Source organism: Callorhinus ursinus, unplaced genomic scaffold (assembly GCF_003265705.2).
Source record: "Callorhinus ursinus isolate GAN/ISIS: 27379988/994484 unplaced genomic scaffold, GSC_fseal_2.0 scaffold10, whole genome shotgun sequence".
Taxonomy (NCBI): Eukaryota; Metazoa; Chordata; class Mammalia; order Carnivora; family Otariidae; genus Callorhinus; species Callorhinus ursinus.
Window position 1 is genome coordinate 6,627,652 of NW_027397072.1, and position 8,633 is coordinate 6,636,284.

The window sequence follows — 8,633 nt, forward strand, 5'->3', positions numbered from 1 at the left end:
TTGGCTTTGGCACATTCAAAAAAAAAAAAAATTCCCTCCTACCACACACGCACGCTCATGCACGCACACACACACCGGCTTTCGGTTCACAATGAATGTGTGGGTCTTTTCTGCGTCTGTGTCGCTGGGGCTGGGGGAAGGCCCAGGGACAGAGGCGGGGCCGTCCCTGCACGCACGAGGGACATGCCCCCTGCACAGCAGGTCAGCGCCCTGCCGGTCCCCCGGCGGGTGAATCACGAAGCCCGCGTCCTTTCCCAGTTACTGTAGCTCTCGGAGCTGACTGAAAAACCAGTAGCAGCTGCAGGAAATGGGTAAGAGCACTGACCACAGATAAACTGTAGGACCCCACAGAGCAGCGGCAGATAGACTCTGGGACGGGAAGTGGCGCTGTCAGGCCGCAGCCCCATGCCCGTGCGCGGGGCACACCCCCGATAATGCTCCCGCTGCAGCTGCGGGGTGGCGGGCGGGTGCAGAGCGCGCGGCCGGCCGGGCACAGGGCCCCAGCACCCCACCGCACCCCACCGCGGCGGGGGGGGGGGACAAGAAGTGGTCAGAGGGGGAAAGAGACACCAAGAACCCCCCCCGGTCCGGGGTTCCCAAGGGCTTCTTGCAACGGGTGGGGGGGGGCGGAGGGGTTCTGATCATCAGGCCCGGGCTGTGCACCAGCTACCCATGCACCTCCTGAAGCCAGCCGGGTCCCTGCAGCCAAAACACCAGCTCTCAGGAGGAGAGGGGCCAGGTGCTCCAAGGGACAGACCCGCGTTTTCAAATACTCCCCAGTTTTTTAGCCAATTCCAAGGACAGGTCCTCGGACATTCATAGTGACAGAGAACATCCTAGCCAGGTGCTGTGCCAGCCCTTCATACATGACCCCATTTAATGCCCCTCCCCGAGGAAGTAGGTCGGATTGTCCCCCACTTTACAGATGAGCAAACTGAGGCTCCGGGGATTAAGTACACCTTGCCCTGGGTCGCAGAGTTGATAAGGGGCAGCGCCCAGATTCATGACCTGACTGCAGGCTCTGCAGTCTACGCCGGGTTAGACATCCTCTACTCACAGGGAGCCATGGGGTGTGGAATCGAGGGAAAGAGAGCAGGTGAGCAAAGCCTCTAGTTGAGTGCCTGTGGTCTGCCTTAGGAACGTCCTCCCAGGGCCCAGGTGGAACACCGGCCCAAGCAGCCCGGTGAGACGGGGGCCCAACCTCCTTGTGCCCCAAAACAGACCCAGGGGTTCTTCCAGGGACCTCCAGGTCAGGGTGGTGACCCAGGTCCCGCTAGCTCCTCACTTCTCTGTGCTGGGCTTCCTGACAAGCTGTGGTGGGCGAACTCGACTGCAGCCTCAGGGGGAGGAGCTCAGCTGAGAAGGGCTGACCTGAGTCCCCCTGGGGCCTTCCTCAGGCTCTCCCTGCAGGCGGCACCACTGCGGGGTGGGGGAGGAGGTCCCTCCCAGTCTCTGAGAGGCAGCCAGGTGCACCTGCCCCCCCCCCCCCCCCCCCCCCCCCCGGCAGGAGCGGCCCCCTCTACTGGCACCGGGCTGTCTCTCAGGGTAGCAAGACAGGAGTTCAGCTGGGCGACTGACTCACCCTTGTTCCTGGAACTATCTGAAGGCGGGAGAGGATGCTGTGGGTAGGTTCTAACTGTATCATCTGGGCTGGGGCCGGTAGCAGATGGTCCTTACAAAAAAAAAAAAAAAAAAAAAAAAAAAACTTCCATGTGGGCTTAAAATAGCACAGCCCTCACCCTCAGCTGAATGGGGAACTGTATGGGCCAGTCCATCACGTGGGGGCGGGCGGGGCTGGCTGCAGGTTGGGACACAGGGCTCAGGCTCCACCAGCCTGGAAGGCGGAAAAGGGAAGCCTCGGGCACCCACTCTCCGCCCGACCTCGTGTTAGGCCGGTGGTGTACGCAGCCGCACTCGAGCCCCGTGACCGTCCTGAGCCCACGTGCCCCAGTGAGGACCTTGAGCCTGAGCCACACCCAGCGGCCTCGGTGAGCAGAACGCAGAAGCAAGACCCTGGGCCTTCCTGGTCTGGCCTGGAGGAAATCTCAGATCTGCCACTCACTACTGGTGTGCCCGGGGCCCGTCCCCTTCCTTCACCTCAGTGTGTTTACCTCTAAGATGGAGTGAACGGAACCCCATCCCACCGGGGCGCTAGAGGGTCTCTGCCAGGAGCCATGCGCAGGCGCGTCATCTCCCAGGAGGGAGATGCGTTCACAGCCCGTCACTCCAGGAGGCGCGAGGGAGCCCGCAGCCTTTCTCCCCTTTTCTGAAAACTCCTTTTGTGTCCTTATTTAAACCATGCTGCATTCGGGCAAGTAGAAGTGGCAGTTCTGAAAGTCGGGGTCTAATATTCCACCCTCTGGGCTGGCGCCATGGACACTGGGGTGAGGGGCGGCACCGGGAAAGGGCCGGCCCCCACGTGTGACATGTGGCGAAGGCGGCGCTCAGACCCCCTCCTGCCCAAGCGGCCCCAGAGGGAGGAAGACCTCCCAAGTGCAAAGCAGATGTAGACCCTCCACGGGAGCCAGCAGGCCCCGGTCGCTCATCCAACACACAAGTCTTGCCTGAGATGGAAGGTTTCTGTAGAGCTCACCTTGAGGTCCTTCGGGGACGAGCAGGGGGTCGTGCCCTGTGTTTAACAACCGGCTCTGCCGGGGATTGAAAAATAGCTCTGATTTGTGCCAACTCTGGCGATGTCAATGCTCCCCCCATGGTCAGTGCGGTCCCCGAATCAGAGCTGGGAAGACACGGCCCGCTGGGCTGCCGGGAGCTCCACCACCCAGCACACCCCGGCCATGAGCAGACCAGGCCTCCCACGCGAGGCCCGCGGGGCGGCATGTGAGGGTTAAGATGCGTGGACACTTCAGTGACCTCTGTGGTTAACTGCGTCTGGTGAAAGCCCCACTCTGCTTCCTAGCTGTGTGGCCTCGGGCAGTTCACACAACCACCCTGGGCCTCCGCGTGAGTACCACCTCGTTGCAAGGACAACTGTTCTGTGGTGGCGATCTCTACATAACGAGCTAGTATTTTAGGTGATGCAACTGAGGTCAAACCCGTGGCTCTCCTGGCCGGCTCAGGGCTGGAAGGGGCCTCCTAGAACCTCACCCGCCCAAAATCACATCCATACACGCCTCCCCTCACCCCCACGCCCCCCTCACCACCACTTTCTCTCTCTTCCCTCCAGCACTTCTTCAAAGGGTCCGCTTCCTGTCCCCCCGCCCACTCGTCCACCCGCTGCCCCCTCGAGCCACCACGTCAGCTCTCGCCAACGTCCCCAGTGGCCCCACTTTCCAAGTCCAAGACACACTTCTCAATTGTCCTCTCACTCGACTTTCCAGCACTGATAGGACCCGCTGACCCCTCAGCTTCCGGGACATGTGTGTCCCTTGGCTTCTGCGACGGCTCCATCTCCTGCGGCCCCTCCCCTCTCCCGCTCTTCTCCGCCCCTTGGCCTGTATGGTCTTTCTCTACCCGGCCACTCACAGCAGGGCACCTCCAGCCCTCGCCGGGATCACGTCTCCCCTTCTAGCCTCTCTCTGCGCAAGCCCGCCCACTCCCACAGCCCCTCACTCTGTGTCTCCCGGCCGCGCCCAGGCTTCCCCTCTGCCCCCACAGCAACACAACCGCAGGTCCATCCCACACGCACCCCTCTCACTGTCTCAGACACGCCTCGGGCTCAGCTGGTCCAAAACGGAGCCTCTGAGCCCTCCCAGACGAGTCTGCAACTTCCTGAATGGCCGCTGCCATTGGTTCTTCACCGTCCTTTCTCTTGCCCCAGACTAACCTACCCTCAGTTGTTTCCCTCCGGGCAGCTGGCAAACCTATCCACACTGTCTTGTCTTCACCCCGTCCCCCAGCGTAAGCCAGCACCATCTCTGGGACCCAGGAGGGCCACGGCCACCGAGCTGTCCCCCCACCTCCACGCAGCGTCCTCCGAGGCTGCAGAGCCCTCCACATCTCAGAGGCGGTCAGGGCACCCTCACTCACCCAGAACACACAGAATCCCAACATCCCAACACGGCCGCCTAGGGCCTGCATGCATGACTAGCCTCAGCCTATTCTCTCTCTCTGCCCCCCCCCCCTCTTTCCCCCCCCCCCCCCCCCCTCCCCCTCCCCCCCCTTCCCCCCACCTCCCTCCCTCTCTGACCCCCCTCTCTCCCCCACCCTCTCCCCACCCCACCCCGGCCCTCTCTTCCAGAGCAAACTTCCCCTTATCTGCCCCAGCACTCACCCCTTCAACCCAATGCCCCCATTCATGCTTCTGATTCCAGCCTAATCGCTGCTTTCTCAGGAAGACCTTCCTTCTTGCCTGTGCCCACCCCTGCCCCCCGCCCCGCACACACAGGAGATGTCTGGTATTATCCCCCCTCTGACCTTCCTGTACCATTTTCTTCATAGCTGTTAATAAGTTTGGAATTATTCACTTATTTGTGGAGTTAATTGATTAACATTTATCTCTCCCACTAGGCTAGTAATTCCCAAAGCCCGATCTGGCCCAGCCTTCTGAGCGGGGTAATGCTTTACCCTGGGGCATTGTCTGTGAACTGCAGGAGGGCCGGGCCCCACCTACCAAATGCCTGTGGCACTCCAGCCCTTGTGACAGCAGGGAAAGCCCTTCCCCACGGCCCAGGAGCCCGACCCCCAGCCTCCTGCCCCAGTAGGTAAGAGCAGAGTGGACAAGAATGTGTCTGGGCTCGCCCTGCCCCTGTGGATGGCCCAGTACACAGTGGATGCCCTGAAAACACGTATGGGTGAGCGCGCGGAGCTCCAGTCTGCGGGTTCTGGAACAAGCCATGGTGACCGCCACGGCAGGTGCTAATAAGGGGTTTGCAGCTGGGGTCCAAGAGGTCATCTGACCTACGGCGGGACTTGACAGTGAGCCCCTGGAGACTGTCACCTCATGGTGCATGCCCAGAGCTCAGGCAGGCCAACAGTCAGCCCCTCCCCCCTCGTCATCTCACCATCTATGGTGCTTGGGGCACAGGGTGACAAGGTCAATCCTCACTTGACCATGAGCCCAGGAGAAGCTGCTGCTACCTTTTCTCTGCTTGTCAGGATCTCTGCCTTCTCCCTACCTGCTGCCAAACTTCCACATAGGCCTGCCCAGCGAACTGACTGCCAGGAAGAACCAAGCTCACATGCGCATGTCAGGCCATCCGCAAGAGCGGGCATGGTAGGGGATGGGTACTGCCAGGGATCCAGGCCCCCATGCTCGGACTCCTGCTGCCCGGCTCTTCCCCTGGCTCTCGGCTTTGTGTTTCCTCTCAAGGGATGAGCCTCTTTCCCCACCATTCAAATTCCAATCACTTCCACCAGATCTGGTGAACTTACACCGAGTCAGCAGAATTCACACTGGGCTTCATGTTCCATGCATGCGACAGACATCTGTCAGGCCCTCACTTTGTGTCGTCGGGACCACCCCAGCAAGGACCCCCCCCATGTCCCCCCTTGCTGCCGTCTCCCACCATGCATGTGCGTATGGCCCAGATAGTGTCTCCTTTATGCTCACTCACTCCATCAGTGTAACGGGCTTGCTTTGGGGCGCCTGGGGGTCGCAGTCCATTAAGCGTCCGACTCTTGATTTCAGCTCAGGTCATGATCTCAGGGTCGTGGGATCGAGCCCCAAGTCAGGCTCCACACTCAGCATAGAGTTGGCTTGTCCCTCTCTGTCTGCCCCTCCCCCTGCTCATACTTGCTCTCTCTCTCTCTCTCTCCAAAACAAATAAAAAAAATCTTTAAAAAAAAAAAAAAAAAAGACTGCTTCGCACCTGTTCTGCACTGGGACAATGCTTGGCCCTGGTCACATGGTAACTATTAATTCCACATGTCCCTCGCCACAAGGAGGTCACTTCTGAGCCTGTTTCCCTCCTCATCTGCCTGCTTTCTTTAATCCCTAAGCCCTTTCTCTGTGCCAAGCACTCTGCCGAGTTCTGGAGACACTTCTGCGTTGGGAAGACTTTCTACAGCTGAGACCATCAGAGGACGAGTCAGAGGGTTCAAATGGAAAACAAGGGTGTAAAGTCCAGACAAGATGCCACAGACGCTGGAAGCGGAAGAGGCTAGCGTGGGGAGAGCAGTACCCTAGAGACTGCAGGAGGGATTAGCATCATATCCGCCCTTAAAGGATGGACAATAATCACAATGGTAGCTAATACCGACTGAGCCCTAACAATGTTCTGATCAACATATAGGGACTGTCTTCCTAATCCTCACAATCACCCCACCACAGTTGTTACCCTTGCTCTCATTTTACAGACGAAGAAACTGAGACACACAGAAGTCATTGGCTTCAGGTTGGGCAGGTTGTAAACAGTCGAGCCAGGACATGAAGCCACATAGTGTGGCCTCCCACAGTGCTCTTCAACAGCACCACAGGACTCGGGTGTATGAGCTATCTATGGCTGTGTAACAAATGTCCCCATATTTAGCAGCCTGACACGACATCAGTTTGTCGTCCTGCGGTTCCTGTGGGTCAGGAATCTGGGAGCGGCTTAGCTGGCTCCCCTGGCTGCCGGCCTCCCTGGAGCTGCAATCAAGATGAGAGCCTGTGCTGGGGTGCCTGGCTGGCTCAACCAGCTAAGTGTCCGACTCACAGGCTCAGGTCGTGATCTTGGGGTCATGAGACCCAGCCCCCCCACCGGGCTCCCCGCTGAGCACAGAGTCTTCTTCAGATTCCCTCTCTCCCTCTCCCTCTGCCCCTCCCACTCAATCTCTCTCTCCTCCCTTCTCTCTAAATTAAGTAAATAAATCTTAAAAAAAAAAGAAAAGATGAGAGCCCGCATCCCCTCTGGGGGAGACTGGGGAAAAACTGAGTTCCCAGCTCACTCTCGTGGCAGCTGGCTGCAGCTGGAGACCTCACTTCCTTGCCTCATGGGCCTCCCCATGGGGCAGCTCACACTGCAACAGCCTCTCCGCTCAGAGCGAGGGAGCAGAAAAGAGGGGCAACAGAACAGAGGTCCCAGGAGTCCAGTTACGGAAGTGATGTCTCATCACTTTTGCTGATGTCTGTTGTCTGTTCATGAGAGGCAAGTGGCCAGGGTCCAGCCCACACCCCAGGGAAGCCTATGGCACGAGGACATGGACACCGGAAGTGGGGGCTGTGAGCCACCTCCCAGGCTGCCCGCCATGTTGGGCTAGTAGAGGAGACGGGCATCCATGAGCAATGTGAGGCATAAGCTCATTACCTGTCCTTTGGTTCCTCACCCCAGAAATCCTAACTATGTGTTCTTAAGTAAGAATAATAGCCTCAAAGTGAGCTAAAACTTGATTCCCAGCCTGAGAGAATTCTTCCTCCTGTTCTTCCCAGAAACTAAGTGCCAAAGAAGACGAGCACTTCTTAAAGATCAGCAGCGCGCTTGGCTATGTAAGGAAACACAAGTGTATTTCGCTGGCATTGGGCTAAAAACTTGGCAGCAGCTTTCACTCCCACCCCCTCGCCATACGACTTCAGTTGGTCCCCCTAGAGTGCTTCTTTCTTCATCTTTTTCTAATGAAGAGACACCTCAGTGGATCCAGGGCTAGAGCTTCTCCTTCAATCACTTCCAAGCATCGCCCTCAGCGTCACCTTCTTAGAGCCCCGATGCATACAGGCCCTGTCACCACTCAAAGACCATCTGTGGCCCCAAACTTGGGTCTGGAGTTCAAGACCTTCAATTCTGCAGCCCCAACCTGCTCCCCACACAACTCCTTTGCTTGGGTTACGCTGGCCCACACGCCTTGAATCTTCCTGCTCCCGTGCCTCTGCTCACCCCACTTCCTAACCCTTGCATGTTTTTCCTGCTCCTCTTCACCTGCTCAAATCCCGGCCACCCTTCAAGGTCAAGTTCATGCCCCATCTTCTCAACGAACCTCTCCAAGACCACTCCAGCCATCCGAGGCTGGACTTGGTGGGAGGCAGCGTGTGTTCAACGGGATCAGCGAAATAAAAATACTCATCAAAGCAAGCAAACCACTCCAGGAAAGTGTCTGAGTTTTCCTCCCTAAACCTACAGCCCTGTCCTCATCATCACTACCTGCTTACTCCCTCTGGGTCAGCCTGGACTCACCCGTCCGGCTCACCTGGGCAACGGTCCCCAGCATCCTTCTGTACGACCACTGGCTACTACTCAACCCCATGTCGTAGGAGACGGCTTTCTCCGGGCCCCGCATATCTCCTGCTGCCTAGACATTCCCAGTTACACTGAGCGCTTCCATGCGGGGCTGCGTCTGATTCATCCCTGAATCCAGAGCAGAGCGGAGACACGGTAAATACTGTCAGGAACGAGTAAGAAGGTGAAACCCTGCATTGATTGGACTCCCTGGTTAAAGACCCACCAAAGATGCTTTATTCTCTTTCTTTAGTGCTCAGAAATACAAAGACACCTTTCCACTTAGAAATCTAACAACATAAACTCAGTCCTATCCTGACAGGGAGGAAAGCATGGGGGTGCCAGAGGTTCCCAGCGCACCACTGCTTGACCTGATGGAGCTGCCAAGACATGGTAGCTGGGTGCCTGAGGCCCTGTTTTCCAACAGTCCGGGTGACACGGGCAGGCAGCAGAGGCAGGTGCAGACAGGACAGGCTGACGCGAAACAGGCTTGTGGTGCACGTCGTGCGTGTCGGGAGCACCCACACTCCCCGAGTCGGCGTGGCC

The 8,633-nt window shown here is 58.2% G+C and overlaps 1 long non-coding RNA gene across 1 annotated transcript in view; it reads right to left on the reverse strand.

Moving 5' to 3' along the window:
- Positions 1-8,633, reverse strand: part of LOC112820744 (uncharacterized) — a 226,170-nt gene that overhangs the window by 191,138 nt on the left and 26,399 nt on the right. The window lies entirely within an intron of this gene.